General features: G+C 39.0%; 1 protein-coding gene across 1 annotated transcript in view; it reads left to right on the top strand.

The window, feature by feature from the left end:
• Positions 1-3735: 3735 nt before the first annotated feature.
• The window catches only part of LOC137256199 (sodium-dependent proline transporter-like), a 37074-nt gene continuing 17963 nt past the window's right edge, over positions 3736-22846 (top strand). Inside the window, exon 1 of the mRNA XM_067793916.1 lies at positions 3736-3761. The gene's annotated coding sequence lies outside the window, so the exon portion shown is untranslated. The remainder of the gene's footprint in view (positions 3762-22846) is intronic.

Genomic DNA, 22846 nt, shown 5'->3' with positions numbered 1-22846 from the left:
GACTCTGAGAGTATAGGTTTCAATGCCAAAGAAAAGTACTAGAATCCGTACTTTACAGTGATAGTCACAATACGATGAAGTAATATATCTATATATATTTCTCTATGACAGCTAAATCACCAAACTGAGTACACAACGCCGTACATGCGCCATAACTTTAGTAAAAAATAAACACCCATCCATCACGGCCTACCCTCACCCTGCTCAGAAATGGTCCACTGGATCTCAAATTAGGTGTGTGTAAGGATATAGTACATTGCCATTTCTATAGCCAATTTATAGTCCATATCATAGCATCATATCTCTAGTCGTTATTGAATAGGTAAATGAACTAACAAGATGTGCTGTCTTGGATGAGTTGTGCGTACATTGCACTCGTGCATGAACACGTTAGATCACTATTATATTGAACCTCTGTTGGAAAATCAGAGGTATAACGAAATTATAATAGCTCTAAATTTGATTTAAAACCAAACGCGTAACGTGATATAAACCTCTGATATACTTTGATTAACCAATCATAATCCAGTGTTTACTGAAGACATGGTAGAATAACATTCTCAAAACTAACTTAAAACACAACAAAGACGGTGAACAGTATTCATCAAACTCAAAGTGAACCAGTTTACAAAATCAAACGTTACCTACCTGATAAAGTCTATTGAGTTAGCTTTCACTAAGCCATAGTCTGCTTGAGTTTCATTTATGAACTGACTGAGAGCTCTCCCCTCAAGCACAAAGGGGTTTCTTGAAAATGCTTGCTTGTTAAGCATGTGTTTACGAATGAATTCAGTTTCATAAAAGCACCATGAAAAGATTTTGCATGCACGAGTGCAAACTGCACTACAACACATTCAATTCAACCGATGACGCTCGTGTTACCCGATAGTACATTCACCCAAACGGTCGATATGCCATCTGATTAGGGCGTATCGTGGGTGATGACACTGAACGTCGTACATGTACGGACCGTATTTCACAGTTAGGTATACAGGTAGGTAGACAATCTAAATTTTGAACTAGTTATTCTTAAATAGCTAAGTGCTTTATCATTGGTATTTGAGGTCATAAACTGCAATTGTTTGTGGCTGTATCCTCGAAGGGGATTAAAGCACTGTAAAACTACTGTCCTCCTGATAAGATACATAAGTCCCAAAAAATATCGAGGGAAATTTTAACACACTTAAACGTAGTATTTTATTGTTTTTAAATTATGGCGTAAACTCAACGGGGTCCATGCAGGGAGCAAACGTACAGTAAGTCTCCATAGACATTAGTGTGATGAGCTACTTCACGTTGTTGGTGATTCATCGCTCGTTTTTTATGTTGTACTGTCTGTAGTGATATTGTTATATGATAGCATACCAGTTTTAAATGTACATCTGTAATACTCTAGTACTTTACTGTCATTCAATGACAGGTTTTAAAGTTATAAGTTTCATATTGATGTCTAGTCGCGGAACCTGTTTTCGAATGACTCGAACTATTTCTATTTTCGAACGGCCATTTTGTTCGCGGTGCCTCGCGTTATAACGAGTGAGCGGGTATTCCCTCGCATCAGCTCCGAAAAACGCTTTTCCTGAAGGCTCCATAGATTAGTGTCACTTTGGAAATATTGTAAATATAGTGCAATTTATGCTTGCTTCCTTTTCTTGAATGCTTATCAATTATCAGATGTAAGGATATGTATGTCACGCAAACATCACTGTGAAGCGTCGTGTGCAGTATGTACATAGCAAGCGAACGTCACTGGACTGTCTCAGCGGGGAAGCCCTGTCAGAATTTTAAATCTATGGAAGCGTTCGAAAACTGATGACGTTACTTTATTGATCAGATGTTGACATCGCATACAAATGGCAGCCGCGCCTTTTAACGAGGATATTTCTGACATGGGACAATGTGTTTATTGACTGCTTAAATATGTCAGCTAAGGTAAGAAATATTGGCGATGTGACACTAAATGTTAACTCACTCACAACCTGTGTCATTGTAATCATTGACTGTGGAAATGGGTGATCGTTTACAAAATCTATACGTTGACTAGGATAACAAGCACTGACTAAGGATGTTTTACACTATATTGTATTGTCTTTAATTACACCGTTTTAGTTTCACATGCTAGTTTTAAGTTTCATATCTACGATAATCTAGACCTTTTACTGTCCTCCGACGGCAGGATTTTACGTTCTCAGTTTATTTATTCTAAAATTATTAAATTGTTCTCGTCACGATATGGCTGCAATATTGCAGATGTGGCGCTAAACATTAGCTCACTCACTCACTCACTCACTTCCACATCGCAGCTAATGTTTTCCGCATCTAATGTTCTATGATCGTGTGTGGCAGTACATGTGACTGGATCAAAACCAAGAGAGTTGACTTTGATCGTAATATCCTTCTTGGCTGATAGAGGGTGATTAGCTCCTTGACTTATTTAGGCACAAGGCAATTAGATCCTTGAAGACAAACATTAATAGCAGTTTTAATTCAATCCTCTCCTTGACTGGTAGCTAGTGTCGGTTTTCGAGCACAGGTTTTGTGCGCTCATACTTCTTTGTATGGGTATCACTCCACTTGCTGAAGCTTGTCTAAAATGATCAACGTGACCACATTTTTCCAATTTTTGATATATCATCAAATCACGTAGAATTGAAAAGACGCCACGACCAGAAAGCATTTTTCACTCTTGTTGGGCAGACTGCCGGTACATAAACATTTGATTAAAAGCCGAAGAAAATAAAACAGCATCTGTCGGAATGCTTCTGTCATATTTTCGCACTTGCTGCAACGGAAAGTAACCATGTTTCCACACTATGGAAAATTTGGTAGGCCACATGGGAGGCTAATTATGTTAGGTGGGCTTTGATTGGCGGGGACGTCCGTCATCAGTAGAAGAGCTTCGACCCATATCAAAGGTCGTCCTAGAGCTCTATAGCAGTGACCTGGCTTTCTGCATTCAGTTGTCTAGTTTTCAGGCATCTGGACATCATATTAGGTGCCTCCTACATGTACTAATGTCACAGCGTCATGTTTCATGACTATTCCTTCCCCTTTTATATTCTGCTATACAACGTTTTAGGCTTGTTCTAGCCCCACAACCATTAGAACACGCCCTGAAACGTTGTACGCCATAATAAAACGAAGCAACCCAGAGAAAAAATCATCACAATGTTCATCAAATAATGCCAATTAAGCAGTCTGCAACCCCAAACCCCCTCACCCCCCATCCCCCACCCCTTACGAAACAGGATGATCCGCGCTATAAAGGTGTTAGGTTACCTTACTCTACTGTTCGCTCGGGTTCGAAAGTCAATTCGAACACACAGAATAAAACAAAAGCACTGAATACAAAGAGATTTATTCCTGTTCCTAAATCACACATTATTTCAGTTGTCACTGGACGACTATCGTGTGTTCACTATTACAAATGGGTTATTTCCGAATGAATTTATAGGTCCCGAAGCACTCGATGGCAAATATTAGCCTGACAAATGAACGGCATTTATAGCCAGAGCTTTACCTTAGCTCACACGTACACGAAGATATATTCTCTTTGGCTACTATATAAACAATCACATTTGAATTACTAATGCAATATTCGTTTGCAAATCATGAATTTATTTTCATGTCATTTCCCTTAATTCTAGCTCGTATGTATGACGTTTGTCATCTACGCAGTGCAGTCTGTCCATCCGTGGAAACACTCAGATATCATTCAACATCGCGAGGAATCCTGGGAGCTGAAGATTTCAATCAGCGACGTGAGTTAGTTTTGTAAACATGCCCTATCAATTATCTTATTTGCGTGCCTTTACAGCAGTGCTTGTTTGACAGACTTTTGGTCCTATATTTCTCCGCTGTGTCTTATTCATCATGTCCAACTATGCAAGTCGTAGAATTTGTGGCGTTTGCTCGTTGTTCATGAAACCGAGCTGTCATGAACTGGATCGCCACAATCGTCTAGGCTAAAGCCGTCGTCGTATTTTCTAAACTCTTCGTGATATGTCTAGTTTTCTGTCGGTCTACAAGACTGTTGTATCAGACAAAGTGCACACCGATCTATGACCATGTAGCGTGACTTCATTGTTCATCGAAGTTCCCAAGCTGTTTACTCTACGCGATTTGTTCGGCACTGTTACACAAAGGTAGCGGTGAAAAAATGACATGAATTTCTTGTCCCATCACTGTAGCTATATTGACAATATATCTTGTGTTCAGCAGTTTTACAGAAATCTAGAAATCTAGTGTTCTAGATTATTTCATTACTAGTTTTAAATTGACATCTGTGATATACCAGTGGTTCTACTGGTCTTCGCCAATAGGGTTTTAGTTTCTAATACTCTTGGTATGCAATTTAATTATCAATTGTTCTCGTCACGATACAGTTGGAACATTGTCGATGTGACGATGAATATTAACTGACTTAATAGATATTTGGTAAAACAATGGGGGCTAAAACTAAAGTGTCCATCCAGACACAGTGCATTAATGACACCACACAAAATGACTGCATTACCAAAATTTACTAACGTTAGGAAATATACCTGTAATCCGACGGCCATATGAACAACGTATCATCTGGCTGTCATATTTACACGCGTTTAAAGGGATGTTGAAATGAACGAACACTCAACTCTGCATTTCCATGTATTTCACAGGCGTGGAACCTGGCCATTGTTTTCATGTAAATGTTGACCTCGCCTTAATGTACTGATATAATTACAAACACGTGTGATACTCATAACTGCTCACCACTATTAACGTGCATAACTGTCTTGACATGCACAAGTTCAAAGTTCAATATCGGGTCTATGGACCAGAGCGATATGTATGTTAAGGAGTGTGCTCGTGTGCGTTTGCGAATGCATGTGTTTGCGAGAGAGGGGGTGTGGTATGGGGGTAGACCTAGGGTGGGATATTTACGCTGGGTCGGTGTAAGAGTACTGATAAGTCTTTTTATTAAATATTTAATATCGATTATACCTTTTAGTAAATGGAAATTACAGTACAGTTTAAATAACTGACCTTAGGTACACTTGTTCTTTTGCCTTAATTTAGATCCCTAATTACAGTACTCCCTTGTATGCGTTATCCGACTGATCATTACTGGACAACTTTGTTTATCTGTGCTTTAAAAAAAACCACAGATGGTTACAATGCATTAAAGATTTCCGATGTGTAAACATGCACATACATGGTGTGGCCTCTTTTTGATTCGGAATACAGATATTATGCCATACATTATCTGAGAATTCAGTTACCCGACGGAATATAGTATACACCTATATTGATTCCATCTCTTTGGTAGATTGAAGAACGTTCTGGTTATTACATTTAGTTCATAAAGTTAGATAACTAAACAGATCCGAAGCATATCTGATGGCATTTATGATGCCCATGCGCTTTCATGTTTGCTTGTGCATTTTCTGATTTGTTATACATTTTATAATTAGTGTTATCAGTTTTGCATACCAGTAACATGGAATGTAGTGTGTTCTTGTTAGTCTATCCAAGTACTGAAACGTGTTATCTGTAAGTTATACTGTTATTAGGTGAAACTCCTGAATGTACCTAAGTACACGAATTAGAAACTAAACAATTGCTAAATACATTGAAAACTAAATCTGGTAAAGAATCTAAAGACTGCAAACACTTATTATTTAAATATCTATTTTAATTTATCAGCTTGCAAATCATATCATTAAGATAAATACAGGAGGATATGTGGTGACTAAACTGACTTCATCTTGAATGTATAAATGTACAGATGTATATGTTTAACAGTATCAAGGAATGATGGGGAACGCTCGTGTTGAAAAGGTTTGCTTGTCAAATTCAAACACAGTGTTTGTTTTCCGACAAAAGCACATAAACTCTTACTTTTGGACTAAAGATCTAAGGTCATTTGTATCACGGGGGCGTAACAGCCATAAGCCAAACAACGAAATATAATCTTGTAGAAAGGACTTCTCCAATGTGGAAAATTACAGAAATGCAATATGACATTTACTCGTGTGACATTAGCTTCCACATTCTGAGAGAACTCACCCCCCTGTGCTATCTGGTCATATAGCTACACTATCTCGTCAAATCGCTAAAACTATTGTTCATTTCATGTCTTACAGAATGTATAATTTGATATGGCATTGTTGTCGTATATGTTTGCGTTAGTTAAACAAATGTGGACAAAATGATTTTCGTTTTGCAAAGGCTGAGCAGAAGGAGAAATAACATGGTTCAGGCACTGTGAGACTATTAAGAAAGGTCACATGCACTGCAGTAATATTCCAGTTATGAACTGCCAAAAATGGTTTACAGTAGTGAGATACTAGACTTAAGAAATTACGAGTTGGTACACTTATGAGAACAAATGGTCACATCGTCGCCCTAGGTTCCCCAATGAACCTTTTAATCCATCAAAACAAGCACCTTACAAGATTTACCAACACTGTAGACAAGGCTATATCATGAAGATATATGCACCATTCATATAAATAATCCTAAAAATCCTGTGTGATAGGAACATATCTAGAAGTGTGTAAAGACTTGCAAATTTGAAAAATAAATTTACAGGTTTCCAACCCGCCAAAGGTATGCGTTGCATTTCGTGTTTGGAAATACCTGATAATCCGGTCAGGGCTTTCACGAACGAGGTATTTGTGCTTTACGAAAATATATGATGAGCATGTGTTTCAAAGGTTAGATTTGAAAGAAATATATGCCCGAAGTTGGGAAATTCCAGGGTAATTTGCATGTAATTTCTACTGTATTTACGTTTATTTCAATAGTGTCTTATCCGGGTTTTGGTCCCGTGTTAGTAACAGAACTGAAGAACGATTTCTTTCACAGTAAAGTAAGATCAGGGCAGCGAAAACCTTCCTACATGAAACACATGCTGACAACTACTGGTTTCTTTCTTATGTCTGGTGACATGCCCTCACATTTTCAGTTCCTCAGCTAGTAGTATATACAGTAGGGAACGGGACCACCTCACTCTAAACCCCTAATTAAACCTAGTTAAGGTTTTAGGGGGAACCGTTCCTGTTCTATTGACGTGCATGCAAAATTCCACGAAAATCGGTCAAATAGTTTAGGAAGTAGTTACTTTATAGTGAGCACAGGGTTGGCTATGTACAATAGGCTAACTATCCATGGTATTGCCGTACTTGTTATAAAGCAGCACGCTGGGGAATGCCCAAAGCTAGGCAGACAGCAACTCTCGACAGTACACCCGGTGGATATCTCAGCTTGCTGATACAAGCCGCCAATCCCAATACATGTCTGTCTGTCTCTTCCGGTGATTGATAAGTTACTCACCTAGCCACACTTACTGGAGTTGGGGGTGGTGGTTTGATCTGTTGACGTGCAACAGATGGGCATCACTTGAGGGCATCCTAGTGGTTGGGGCAATAGGAGCAGGACCAGTGTTTCTATTGCTCAACATACCACTTTGGCCCTGACTTCACCTAGACGGGTGGTTGAATGGGCCCAGTTCAACCAATTGGCTGGTCATGCCAAGCCCTGTGCATGGATTTTATGTTTAAATTTGCACAAAATGTGATTTGGGATTGTTTAAAGTTTTATCTTGGCGCCCTTGGTTTAGTGAATATTATTCAACTTGAATTTTATATACATGAACTTTGCCTAGAGTCTTATGCCCAGAGGGTGGTGTCTCATGAGCCAATCTTGTGGTGCATATCTATAATGCTGCTGCTTGGGTATATCCTCTTGGTACCCTTGGTGCCGACTGTTGGAGGCCCACAAGCATTAGGCATCGTCCTTGTTGACACTCCATGGTGGGTGGGGAGCCAGGAGGATGACACACAAATCTATTAACATGGCAAATCAAAACCAAACAAAAGCGAAAACGTTATCACATTGATGATACTGATGATGAGGACCAGACTGAACGTCTGAAGGTACCACTTGGCGTCGATTCATTGTCGCTGAATCAAGTGAGAAAAAGTTAACATCTTGTTCTCCCTTTCTACTAGAGAAAGCAATTCAAGGAATTGCTGGGACTGTCAAGAGTGTTACAAAAACTAGATCGGGTTCAATTCTCATAGAATGTCTAAAGAAAGAGTATGAAACGGCCAATCTTCTTCTTATCTCTGTAAAATGCTATGCTCACAAATCTTTAAAATTTAGCATAGGAATCATCCCAGACAGAGACAAGAAACTTGCTGATCTGTCAACCGATGGCATTGTCAGTCAGCTGCGTATGCAAGGCGTGGTCAAAGCTAAGCGATTCAGTTTTAAGAAGGATGGAATATAGTCACCCTCAAATACTTACTTGCTTACGTTTGATGTACCCAGTTTACCTCAATCAATTAAAGTAGGATGCTTCTCTATGAAAATTGACATGTATTTTCCAAATCCACTGAGATGTTTTCACTGTCAGAAGCTTGGCCATAAGCAGAACACTTGTAAAAATTATGCTTCTTGTTCAAGCTGTGCTGGTAAAGATCACGACAGCAGCACATGAAATAAGATGTGTAAATTGTTCTGGATCTCACATGTTGTCTTCTAAAGAGTGTCTGGTATGGCAGTTTGAAATGAGTGTCCAACGTATTAAAACTGAAAAGAACATAAGCTTTCCAGAAGCAAGGAAGTTGGCAACTTCTGATACACCCTCTGGTAACACTATTGAGAGGTAAGTCAACATATGCAGAGGTGACGAGACCTTCCACTAAATCTATTGACTGCCAAACAGATTTGACCTGGCTGACAGCTCAGACACCTATGAGTATTCAGGATCTTCCTTCCTCACGAAAAACATCACAATCCTCTGAAACTCAAACAGCACCTACACCGGTTATCAAAAAGAAGAATGTAAATGTAGATTACTCTAAAAAGCAAAATAGAAGTGACCGTCTTCCTAAAGGACAAAGAGGCCCTGTGTGACTTTTAAACAGATTTGATCTTTTAGATGACATGGGGGTGTCATCTTCTCTGACAACCCGCTCTCAGAGCCATTCTCCTTAGAAAAAAGGTCGTGAACTTTCACCGATAACACATCCTAAATGACGGATACACTAATACAATGGAATTGCGGAGGACTTAGGAAGAATTATAATGAGATTCTTCTATTGTTACAGGGCTTTAAACCTTCAGCATTGTGTCTCCAGGAGACGTATCTTATACATACTGATGTTTTTAACTTACGACAATACAGTTGTTACCATTCATTTTCTCCCCACGGGGCAAAGCTACTGGAGGATCTAGTATCCTGGTCAGACAGGACATGATTCATAGTGCCGTTCCGCTGAATACTAGTCTTCAAGCTGTTGCTATCCGACTGACCTTGCACATTGCTCTAACTTTGTGCTCATTATATGTACCACCTTCATCAGTTCTTCGTCAAACTGACCTTCAAAGTTTGTATGATCAACTCCTGAAGCCATGCATCATCATGGGCGACTTAAATGGGCACAACCCTCTATGGGGTAATACAAATACACACAATAAAGGGAAAGTTATTGAAGACTTTATTTCCACTAATAACTTACATGTTTTTAATGATGATTCCAACATTTATTTGCATCCAGCCACGGGAACGTATTCTGCACTTGATCCAGCCCTCACAGAGTCGAACATTCTCAATAAATTTGAATGGTCTGTACATGTACTTCCCTACTCTCTTGAAATCTACACCAGGTGACAATCCACCTTCATCACGGTGGAATTTCAGTAAGGCAAATTGGCCTGTATATGAACAATTATGCTTTAAAAACATCTAATCACTTCAGTAATGTACCAGATCCCATCCTGATGTTCTCAACACAACTGAATGAAATTTCTAATCAAACCATTCCTAAGTCTTCTGCAACTCCTCCTATTCGTAAACCATGGTTTACTGACGAATGCAAACAGGCAAGAAAACGTTGGAAGAAAGCAGATATCCTACTGTTCATAACTTCAACAATGTTAAAATTTCTGGTGCTAAGGAAAGACGTACGTATAAGCAAAACAAGTGCCAATCTTAGAGGAATTTCAAAAATTAATTCACATACACCCATGTCTAAGGTGTGGAACATGGTTCAGTGAATAAAAGGGAATGGTTCAAAATCTTCTGTTCAACATCTTAAAGATGGTGACAAATTAGTAACTAACAAAGCGGACATTGCAAATACAATTCGCGAACCTCTTGCAAAAAATTCTTCCTCGGCAAATTATGTCCCTGAATTTCAGAGATACCAAAAACAACAGGAAAAAACAAAAGTTAATGTCGATTCCAATAATGACGAAGACTATAATGAAGTGTTTTCGTTACATGAGCTCCACACGGCTCTTGATCAAACTCATGATGCTGCAGCAGGTGATGACAATATTCATTACCAGCTGCAGAAACACTTGCCTGAGCCATGTCGGTTGACACTATTAGATATATTTGAAAAGATATGGATGTGTGGAATTTTTCCTCCTTCATGGCGTAATGCCATTGTAATGCCAGTGCCAAAACCTGGCCAGGATCACACGGATCAATCACAATACAGACCAATATCTTTAACCAGCTGAGTCTGTAAAACCATGGAACGAATGGTAAATAACAGATTAATTTGGTATCATTACAAATATTCAGTGTGTTTTTTGGAAGAATAGAAGAACTATTGATCATTTAGTACGTTTAGAATCCTTCGTCAAAAATGCTATTATCGCCAAACAACACGCAGTATCTATATTTTTTTATCTTGAGAAAGCAAACTATACTACGTGGAAGCATGGCATTTTAAAGGATTTTGGTTGGCGAGGTCCTTTGCCTCTCTTTGTATCACTGTTTTTAACCGACTGGCAATTTCAAGTCCGCGTGGGTTCAACCCTGTCTGCTCATTATAATCAGGATCAGTTTGTCCCACAAGGCAGTATTTTGTCGGTCACGCTATTTAGTATTAAAATACATAATCTTTCAAAGGTTTTGAGTGATTCAATTGATGGATCTTTATTTGTTGATGATTGTAATATTTCTTGCCGTGGTAAAAATATGCGAACTATTGAGTGACAGTTATAAATTTGTCTAAACAATTCTCATAAATGGTGTCCTGAAAACGGGTTTAAATTTTCTAGAAGTAAAACTAATTGTATACATTTTTGTAGGAAATGCAAACACCGTAAAGACCCCATCATTAAATGGCATATCCATCAAAGTTGTGAAGGAGGCTAAATTTCTTGGTCTCATCTTTGACTCGCATCTAACCTTTCTGCCTCAAGTACCTCAAAACCAAATGCCTGCAGCCACTCGATTTGTTAAAAGTTGTTTCTAATTCAAAGGGGACCAAACTACCCTCCTTCACTTATATAAATCTCTGTTCGATTGAAACTTGATTACGGTTCCATTGTGAATGGTGGAGCCTGCAAAAGCAACCTAAAGCTATTAGATTCTGTACATCACCAAGGTCTGAGGCTATGTCTTGGATCTTTCAGAACATCTCCCACTGACAGTCTCTGCGTTGAGGCCGATGAGCCATCTTTGAAACTTTGCCGTGTAAAATTGTCTTTACAATATCTTACAAAGTTATATTCAAATGAATCTAATCCTGCTCACAACTGTGTTTTAATCCTCTTTATGAGGATATGTATAATAGTAAAACTTCACTTGTTCCTCCTCTTGGGATACGAATTCAACAATACGTTTCTGCTGCTGGCATTGAGTTGGAGAATGTATCTCCTTCCCGTCTTCTTTCTTCTCCTCCTTGGTGAGGCCACAAGTTGACCTAACACTGACAAAGTTTAAATAATCAGAAACTAACGAATTACAATATAAACAAGAATATGATCCATTAAAAAGTAAATATAGTACATACAAATCCTTATTTACTGATGGGTCCAAGGATGGTGGCGCCGTTGCATGTGCCATTGTTTTTGGATCCAAAACAATATCTTCTAGATTATTGGATAACAGCTCTATTTTTACAGCAGAAGCAAACGCAATACTAACAGGTCTCACATACATTCAAAGAGTGAGTGAGTGAGTGAGTTAATATTTATCGTCACATCGGCAATATCTCAGCCATATCGTGACGAGAACATTTAATACTGAAATGAAATATATATATCTATTATAAAACCTGTCAACGAGAATATCACAGATGAGAATATAAAACTTGTAACTATACCTAAAACAATTGATCTATAGAGGACAATACAAGATAAAAATAGGCTATAGATTGCTAACAACTGAAAGTAGATCACCATACTAGGGACCATGGGGACTTACTGTACCTTTGCTACCTGCATGGACCCTAGCTGGACTTACATCATCCCCTCAGCCGTCAGCAATTTGGGAAACCTAGCCATGCAAATAAAAAGACACTTATGCTACGATTAAAAACATGAAAGTTTGAATTTACTTTGAATGTTTGTGGACTTACGTACCCTCTCAGGGGGGACAATAGTTTTACAGTACTTCAACCCCCTTTGAGGATACAGCCACTAACAAGCACAGTTCTCAATTTAAACTTCCAATAATAAAATATTTATCTATTTACAATTCAGACAATAAATCTAATTCTTTTAAAAATGCAATGATTAAATGAGAGCTTGTGTTATTAAAAAGATCCTTCAGAGTTCGTGAATTAAAATACTGATCCCTTGTGATGGAATACTCGACAGAGTCAAGTAGGATATGCTTGACTGTGATTCTTCCATCACAAGGGATACAAAACGGAGTAATCCCACAAGTGTTCGATGGGTGACAAATCTGGTGACAATGCAGGCCAATGAAGTAGAGGAATGTTGTTGTTAGTCAGATACTGTATCGAAACACGTGCAGTGTGGGCTCGTGCATTGTCATGTTGAAATGTGTGCAGATCTTGATGCTGGTGAAAGAAGGGAACGACGTTGTTCTGAAGAATGTTGTCACGGTATTAAACGGCATTCACTCTGCCACGACAAACAATCAGAGCGGTTCTGTGGTGATAACCTATCCCTCCCCACACCATAATGCTATCTCCACACCATAATGCTATCTCCACCCCACCGATCGGTTTGCACAACACAATCCTGATGATAACGTTCACCCCGTCGACGCCATACCCGTAGACGCCCGTCAGCATTTCGCAAGTGAAAACGCGACTCTTCGGAGAACACCACACCATGCCAACGTCGTAACAACCACACACGATGCTGTTCAGCCCATTGTCTGCGTTCACGGCGATGCCTGTCAGTCAGGATGGGTCCAACGTAAGGGCGTCGACAACGTAACCCTGCCGCACGGAGACGGCGTCGAACGGTGGAAGCGCTGATCAAACCACGTCGACCCTGGACAGCGTTGGCGGTTCTGGCAGCGGGCAAGGTTCGATCCCGAATATGGCGCCGTACAATGTCTCAATCTTGACGAGGGGTGGTAACACGTGCCTGACCTGGGCGTTGCCGGTCCCTGCTGGTTCCTGTTTGTTGGTATCTGTTAGCAAGCCTCAGAATGGTCGATTGATGACACCCAAATCGTCGTGCAATGTTTCTGCTTGAAGCGCCGACCTGCAACATACCCAAGGCCTGTTCTCGTTCCTCTGGTGACAATCTTGGCATGGCGAAAAAACTTTACTTACGAAAGTACTGCGAAAATGAGAACGGTTTTGTGCCGAAGGTCATTTATACCCCTGAACAGCATGCTTTCTGCATGCAATTTGTGCCCTTCGTGTGTGATGTGCATGAATTTTGTTGTTTTCATGTGATGTGTTCGATGATGTGTTCGAACGATCCGTTTTTTACTGTAGAGCGTTATTTACGATCTAGTGTGTTTTTATCAAAATTCCCACCATTAATTTTCCTTTTCCAAAAGATTCTATTGCCTTATTTCAAAATTTACAGGTGGTGCGTTTTCAATGATGTTCAGTATATCATATACTGCTTACGTTTAGGGTGTCTTTGAATATATTTAAGAGCTGTTAATATGGCGTTAGCTTCTGCTGTAAAAATAGAACTATTATCTGGTAATCTAGAAGATATTGTTCTGGATCCAATGACAGCAGCACAAGCAACTGCACCACCGTCCTTGGAACCATCTGTAAATAAGGATTTGTAATTGTTATATTTATGTTTCAATTGATTATATTCTTGTTTATACTGTAATTCATTAGTTTCTGTTTTTTTAAATGTAGTTAATGTTAGGTCAACCTGTGGCCTAACCAACTGCCATGGTGGAGAGGAAAGAAGACGGGGAGGAGCTATATTGTTCAGCTCAATACCAGCAGCAGCAATAAACGGCTTTATTCTGAGCCCAAGAGGTGGAACAAAAGAAGACTTTTGGCTATACAAATCCTCATAAAGGGAATTGAAGATACAGTTATATGCAGGGTTAGATTCGTTAGAGTATAGTTTTATGATATATTGTAGAGATAATTTGATACGACGTTGTGCAAGAGATGGTTCATCGGCCTCAACGTAAAGACTGTCAACAGGTGAAGTTCTGAAGGACCCAAGACAAAGTCTTAGACCTTGGTGATGGACAGGATCAAGAAGTTTAAGATTGCTTTTGCAGGCGCCACCATAGATGATGGAGCCATAGTCAAGTTTAGAACGAACGAGTGATCGATATAAATGGAGAAGGGTGGCTTGATCCCCTCCCCATTTTGAATTTGAAACCACTTTCAACAAGTCAAGAGCTTTCAGGCATTTACTTTTAAGTGATTTAATATGTGGTAAAAACGTTAAGTGTGAATCAAAGATTAGACCCAAGAATTTGGCTTCCTTCACAACTTTAATGGGCGTCCCATCTAGAGACAGATCAGGGTCTTTATGTGTTTTGTATTTACGACAAAAATGTATACAGTTAGTTTTCGATTTAGAAAATTTAAAGCCGTTTTCAAGACACCATTTATTAATCCTGTTTAAACACAACTGCAATTGCCGTTCAATGGTATGCATATTTTTACCACGACAAGAAATATTAAAATCATCCACAAATAACGATCCATCAATTGAATCGTTTAAAACTTTAGATAAACTGTTGATCTTGATGCTAAAAAGAGTGACTGACAAAATACTGCCTTGTGGAACACCCTGATCCTGATTGTAATGATCAGACAGGGTAGAGCCCACGCGGACCTGGAATTGTCTGTTATTTAAAAACTTGGCAATAAATTGAGGCAAACGACCTCGCAACCCGAAGTCATGTAAATCTCATAAAAATGCCATATTTCCAAGTAGTGTCATATGCTTTTTCAAGATCAAAAAAGATAGACACAGCGTGTTGTTTGTTAATCAGTGCGTTTTTTACAAATGATTCTAAACACACTAAGTGATCGACAGTACTTCTGTTTTTCCGGAAACCACATTGTATATCTGTGAGAAGGTTATTAGTTTCCAAGTACCAAACAAGTCGATTATTTATCATGCGTTCCATGGTCTTGCAAACACAGCTTGTTAATGAAATCGGACGATAATTGGACGGATGCGTATGATCACGTCCAGGTTTAGGTATTGGTACTACTATAGCATCACGCCATGACGGAGGAAAGTTACCCGATGTCCAAATATCATCAAAAATATTTAGGAGAGTTTCTAGGCAGGATTCTGGTAAGTGCTTCAGGAGTTGATAATGTATGTTATCAGCTCCTGTAGCAGTGTCATGAGCCTGATCAAGAGCAGTATGGAGTTCATGAATAGAAAACGTTTCATTATAATCTTCCCCATTATCAGAATTGAAATTAATAGTTTTCTTTTCTTGTTGATTTTGATACTGCTGGAATTTAGGTAAATAATTTGAAGAGGAAGAGTGTTTAGCGAGGGTTTCGCCCAGTTTATTTGCGATATCTGATTTATCAGTAAGTAATTGATCTTCATGTTTAAGATGATGGACAGTAGATTTAGTACCTTTACCTTTGATTTTCTGGACCATGTTCCATACCTTGGACATGGGTGTCCGAGAATTTATTTTAGATACATAATTTTGCCAAGATTGGCGTTTGTTCTGTTTAAAAGTACGCCGCGCTTTAGCATTTAAAATTTTAAATTTATTTAAATTATGAACCATAGGATGGCGACGGAAATAATGTTCTGCTTTTTTCCTTGCCTTCCTAGCTTGTTTGCACTCATCGTTGAACCAGGGTTTTCTTATGTGTGGAACTACAGAGGACTTTGGTATACACTCATCAGCTATGGAATTCAGTTCATCCGAAAAGCATTTAATAGCATCGGGAACGTCAATAAAACGTTCAGGTTTAAGTTTTTCAGCACACAGTGTTTCATATAAAGCCCAGTTAGCCTTTTTAAAATTTCGTCTTGATGATGGAGGAACATCGGATGGAGTTACAGCTTTTAACATAGTAGGAAAATGGTCACTTCCACAGAGGTCATCGTGGACTGACCATTCGAATTCATTTAGTAGTTCGGAAGTTGTGAGTGACAAGTTAAGAGCAGAATAGGTCCCTGTCTCAGGGTGTAAATATGTGCTGGAACCATCATTATAAATACATAAATCATTGTCAGAACAAAAGTCCTCCAACAATTTACCTTTAGTGTTTGTAGTTACACTACCCCAGAGTGGGTTGTGCCCATTTAAATCTCCCATTATAATACAGGGCTTCGGGAGCTGATCATATAGAGCTTGAAGATCAGTTTTAGCAAACGTCGAAGACGGAGAAATATAAAGAGAGCATAGTGTAAACGCTACATGTAACGTAATTCTCACTGCAACAGCCTGCATATGAGTATTAAGTGAAACAGGGCTTTGAATAACGTTTTGTTTCACTAGAATGGATGATCTGCCAGTGGCCCTATCACCCGGAGGTGCAAAACAATGATATGTATTAAACTGATGAAAATTAAATGTATCTGTTTGTTTTAAATATGTCTCTTGGAGACATATCGCTGAAGGTATAAAATCTTGAACTCATAGCTGTAATTCATGTAAATTAGTCCTTAATCCTCTGCAGTTCTTTTAGGGGGATTTATTGGGGATCTACCCCGCACTCTTTTGGAGGGCGACAAGCTATGTGCCCTAGAATGGACGTTTTCAGAAACGTCCATGTCTTCAAGAGACCCGTATTTATTGAACAATTGAATTTTGTTCTGTGACCCTTTTGGAGCTCTGCCACTTTGTTGTTTTGAAGCATCAGGCTTTGGCTTCGGTTTATTTTTCGCAGTTTGTTAACTATCAGCTGTGGATTGAGACTTTGAGTTTGACTGAGATGATGATTTGTGATCAGAAGAAGACTTTGAGGTACTAAGAAGTGATTCCTCAGTCTGTGATGATATAGCAGGGTACAAACGCTGTGGAGAATCGCAATTTACCCAAGTCAAGGTAGTTTGGCAGCCTGTGGTTGATGTAGTGTTAGATTTAGATCCCGATGATGTTTTTGCTACTGTAGCATAAGTTTGTGGAAGATCAGATGTCTTTACCAGTTTTTTGGCCTCGGAAAAAAGAGATATTTTGAGTAAATTTGATTTTATTGATTTCCATATGCTCTTTCCAAATAGGACATTGCTTAGAAAATGAAGAATGGTCGCCTGAGCAATTGGTGCATTTTTTATAATCACTGTCACAATCTTCTGTTGTGTGTGTCTTCTCACCACAGTGAGCACACACAACAGACAATGTGCAAGTATTCACGCCATGTCCATATTTCTGGCATTTAAAACACCTGAGCGGGTTGGGGATGTAGGTATCAACTTGTATGTTACAATAGCCTGCCTTCACTGATTTAGGAGCATTTGGACATGAAAAAGTAAAGAGATAGGTATTAGTTTGGAATGTTTCATTGTTTTTTCGGGTTGAAAAGCGCTTCACATACAGCACACCTTGATCTTTCATTTCTGATCCTATGTCAATTTCGGACATATCAGCAAACAATCGATCACGATCTCTGATGATACCTTTACTAGTATTCAAGGTCTTGTGAGCAGAGACCGTGACGGGAATGCCCATGAAAGATTTCATGTTCATCAGGTTCGTTGCTTGTTGCTTTTTCCCGCATTCGACTAGCAGGGCACCCGAACGCAAGCGTCTAATGTTTTTCACCTCTCCTGCAACACCTTGAATACCCTTGGATACAGCAAAGGGGTTCAACTTTAACGGTGTCTTGTCAGGAGTCTCAATGTCTCAATAACAACGAAACGCGGCCAATATTCAGTCGATGCAGACGGTCTGTGATGGTCAGTATCAACAGGGTCAATATCAAGTGGACGTTTTGTTTTTTTGGTTGGGGTTTCATACGCCATAGTTAGTGTAATATGGTTCATCATCCGAGCTCCCCACCCACCACGGAGTATCACAAGGACAATGCTAAAGCAAGCGGGCCTCCAGCTTGCAGCACCAAGGATACCCGGATGATATACTCCAGTAGAAGGATTACAAAGAATTAATCCACCAGATTGGCCCATGAGCCACCGCCTTCTGGGCATAAGACTCTGGGCAAAATTCAGAACTTCAAATACATTCCAAAACCAGAAAAGTCGATGAATAATTCAGCCAAGACCGAAATTAAAAGTCCAAATAAAATTGTGCAATGACATATATATATATATATATATATATATAATTCATGCACAGGGCTTGGCATGACCAGCCGATTGGTTGAATCGGGCCAATTCAACCACCCGTCTAGTTGAAGTAAGGGCCAAAGTGGTGTGTTAGGCAAATGGAAAGTAGTTAAAAGCCCAAATGCCCTCAACCACCAGGTTCCCGTCCTCCACCGACACGGGACGCAACCCACGGCCAACAGGCTGCCCAATTTAGTCGCCTCTTACGACAAGCAATGGGGTGCTGTGGACACATTCTATCCCGGGTCCACACGGGAGAAGAGCACTTAGCATTACCCAGCACCCACCACGAGGAGGTGGCTCTTCATGGGTGCCTACATTCAAAGACATCCCACACATAAACAAAATTTAATCTTTTCTGACTCTCTTTCATGTCTTCAGGCTATTAAAAACTTATCTAGTAAACATCCACATTTAATTGAATTTTTGAATTATATAATGATCTTGCTACTGGCCAATGTGACATAGTCTTTTGTTGCATACCCAGCCACACAGGAATCTCTGGGAACACAATGGCCGATCTTGCTGCTAAGGCAGCACTCAACGACACCACTTCTGATTCCATAGTCAGATTATATAGCTACCATTAGATCTTATATCCGTGATCTGATGCAGAAGAAGTGGGACACCCATGTGGGTATTAATAAATCACATGCAATAAAACCCTATATTGGTTACACCTACTTGGATTGTCAGTCCAGATTTTGTTACGAGTGTGTATTTTCTGAATATTTTGTTATTAATTGAGTAATAATTATTAATGGGCCACATTTCGTATAATAGATGATCCGCATATTTAGGATTCTCGCAGCAGGCTTGTCCGGGAATTATCTGCCCTTGACGTCCTGTTTGTTTACTTCCGAGAGATTGTTTCGAGGGCATTCTACGATGTTGGCGATGGCCGTAGGTGCACTTTCGGGAAATGACTGACAGTATATATAAAAGGGGTAGTTGCCATGTTGTGAGGGACACGGATTCACAGATTCACATTCATTCACTGGGGTTACATCGCCAACATATCCGTCAACGCCTGATCTACTGCTGTCAGATCGCTCACTGTGTTACACTCTGCACGACTGTTTCTCTCTCGCACTAAGACTTTGGGGAGTTTGATATAGTATATATTTTGTGACCCATTGCCTTAGATTTTGTCGCACTTGTATTGTATTTGAAATCTGTATTGTGTAATTGACTTGTGACGTTGTATAACTTGCTCTCACTGCTTTAATATAATATCTGAATATTTTAAACTTGCCTTTGTTTTGTTTCGCTGGTTCTCAGGGGATTTCTTACATTGTTTGTTAGGGTAAATTCTTAACCGTAACAATTTGAGGAGGTCGTTATGCGACGATGTCACATTGGCCATACTAGATACACTCCCGAATATTTGCTGAAAGGGGAGGATCCTCCGTTTTTATCCCTCGTGATAAAGGAATCACGATCAATCATGTCTTTCTTGACTGTATTGATTTTGCCATTACAAGGGAGAAATATTTCAATGTCAAAACAATGACGGATCTTTTTAATCTTAATTATCATTTAATCATTGAATTTTTAAAGGAAAAAGAATTGTTACATACATTTTGAATAATATGTTTTCTAAATAGAAAGCTGATATTTTAAACACGGTGGTATGAATTGTCAACTGTGATTGTTAGTGGCTGTACCCCCAAAGGGGGTTAAAGGTCACATATACTCTAATAGGGTACAAATGCAAAATCACTTGCTGACATCGTTATAAATGAAACCCCGTCATTAAAACTGCTCATTTCGATCTTTAATTACCTTAAATCGACCTTTTTGTCAACAGTTCACAATTCTCAACCGCAAACGAAATTTCAACCAATTAGAGCGGCGCGTCACCGTAACGTAATAGTGGGTATAGAAATGAGGGTCTGTGCAGAATTCATCTACATTTCAGGGGGTAACTTATATCGTTTACAGGTTTGTACAAACCTGAAATTGCGAAAGCTGTTGAGAAAAATGAAAGCTATATGTTCTCACAATCTACTATCATTTAGTTTTGTCTCCTGCTTTGCCTAGTTTTCGAGTTACAACCCTTGTATAAACCTACACGTTATTTGTCATCAATCACTTGATGCTCAGTTAATGAATTTATAACAGGTATAATTAGTGGTAACGCCACGTAGATTACCCGACAAAGGCCCCCATTTGACATTTGTTTTGTCTGGATCGATCAAAGGATTAATCGATAACACGCTGATTGATTGATTAGTTTTATGGGGATTTAAATGGGGGATTTGTCAAAAGGTAGTGTTTATGTATGTACGTTTACTAATCTATACTGAATACACACTGTCGTTTCTGTGTCTATGTAAACCAGCACTCCTCTTTCAAAGGATTAACCGCCAATACAATGATTGATTGCTCATTGTTGGCTAACTTAATAACTTTTCAAAAAGAATGACGCACATTATGCACTCAGTTGCCAGGTGTGCTATCTTGGGTAACCAATGAAACTATTCAGCAATGTGAAAAACCTGAAACAATACATCACGTTTTCGTATATTAGACTGTTAAAAGACACATCACTTGGGAAATCTGCAGATGAATTATATTTCACTTGTTTTTGTGCAGATTGGTGTATACATTCCTCGAAGAAGGTGATAGCCTGACATTGCTCCTATAACTTTAATTTGAATATTTGCATTTTTGTCTTTAATAAGTTGTCGTAGCTTTCAACAGAATCATTGTTTTCGTCGTGACGTGTAATGATGCCTACGGCATACACTAGGGCGTGCGTGCGAATTATGATTCATATAGGCAAACTACGAAATGTCTGCATTTTACATTCCTGTTATACATTCGCAGATCGCTTCTTTTTATTAAGTTTCAAAATGCATACAAGTATGATTATAAAGTAATAATGATTATGAGACCAAGTATAAAGACGTATATTGACAGGTGTCTACATACTGGTGAGTGAACGTTACAAACCAAATAAATTTAGCAAGTGAAGAAACTTATCGCGAAGTACTTTCTTTTCTACCCCGACCTCGCTTAGGTTATGTTACAGGTTGTGTCATGCAAACTCCTTTTGGTAATGATTCAAATACATATTTATGTAGTTTTGATTTTCTAACTTGATGAGAACAAACCATAATCTCATTAATTCAAATGGATTTGACTTCACGATTTTCAAAAATGGCGGCGTCCTGTCTTGGGATGACTGCTATTTAAGTTTGTTTTCACTGACTTACAAAGGCAAAATTACTTTCCACTGGTAGTAAAATATGTCTTTTATTGATGGACGATAGGACTTTACATGACACTACCTATATATAACAAAACAATGTCACTCTTGGAAGTGAGGTGGAGGTCAAAATAACATTGCTTGCAATATAAATGTCACGTCGACCCCCACCTTGCTTCCTTGGAAGACGTCTTTATGTTAAAAGTTGTGTCATGAAAAACTCCTTTTGGCAATGATTCAAATGCATATTTAACTACCAGTAAAAAGTAGTTTTGATTTTCTAACTTGATGAGAACTAATCATAATCTCAATAATTCTTCATGATTTTCAAAAATGACGGCGCCCTGTCTGAGGATGAATGCTATTTAAGTTTGTTTTCACCGACTTACAAAAGCAAAATTACTTTCTACTGGTAGTACAATATGTATTTTACTGATGGACATTAGGATTTTACATGACATTGCTTATAGCATAACAATTTCACTCTTGGAAGCGGTCAATATAAGGGGTCAATATAATATTACTTCGACCACAACCTCGTTTCCGAGGAACAAAGCGTTATATACCTGCAAAATCCTTTTGGTCAGCAATGTGTAGTAAGCAGTCTTGATTTTATAAACTCGATGAAACTTGAAGTCCATTTTCTATCCTGGAAGCGTGGTAGGGGGCGAACCATCCGATTTAGTATATACCACAGGCTTCCACAACGCCCACTTCGCACACACTAACAACCAATTTAATCACAAACTAATGTCTGGTGGAAATCTGTGCATAGTGACACCATCACCCGTGACACCCCCAAGGAACAACTGACGGCAACACAACAATTCGGCATGTCTTTGGTGACGTCGAGAAAACAGCAAAATGACGAGCTTCCCAAAACTTTCAAAGTGAAATGTAAACTTACCAGTATTTTAAACGTAGTATCTTTTTTGTCATTTTAAAAAATTCGGCTACATTTTCCTACAATCACCAGCGGCTGAGGGTATTATGTAAATCCAGCTAGGGCCCATGCAGGTAGCAAAATTAATGTAAGTGCCCTTGGTCCCTAGCATGGTGATCTACCTTCAGTCGCTGGTGATCTATAGCCTGTTTTTATGTTATGTTCTGTCCGAATTGTGCTGTTAGTTTTAACTTCATATGCTAGTTTTAATT

Source organism: Haliotis asinina, chromosome 11 (genome assembly GCF_037392515.1).
Source record: "Haliotis asinina isolate JCU_RB_2024 chromosome 11, JCU_Hal_asi_v2, whole genome shotgun sequence".
Lineage (NCBI taxonomy): Eukaryota > Metazoa > Mollusca > Gastropoda > Lepetellida > Haliotidae > Haliotis > Haliotis asinina.
The sequence above is the reverse complement of the archived record's forward strand: the minus strand, read 5'-3'. Positions and strand labels throughout refer to the sequence as shown.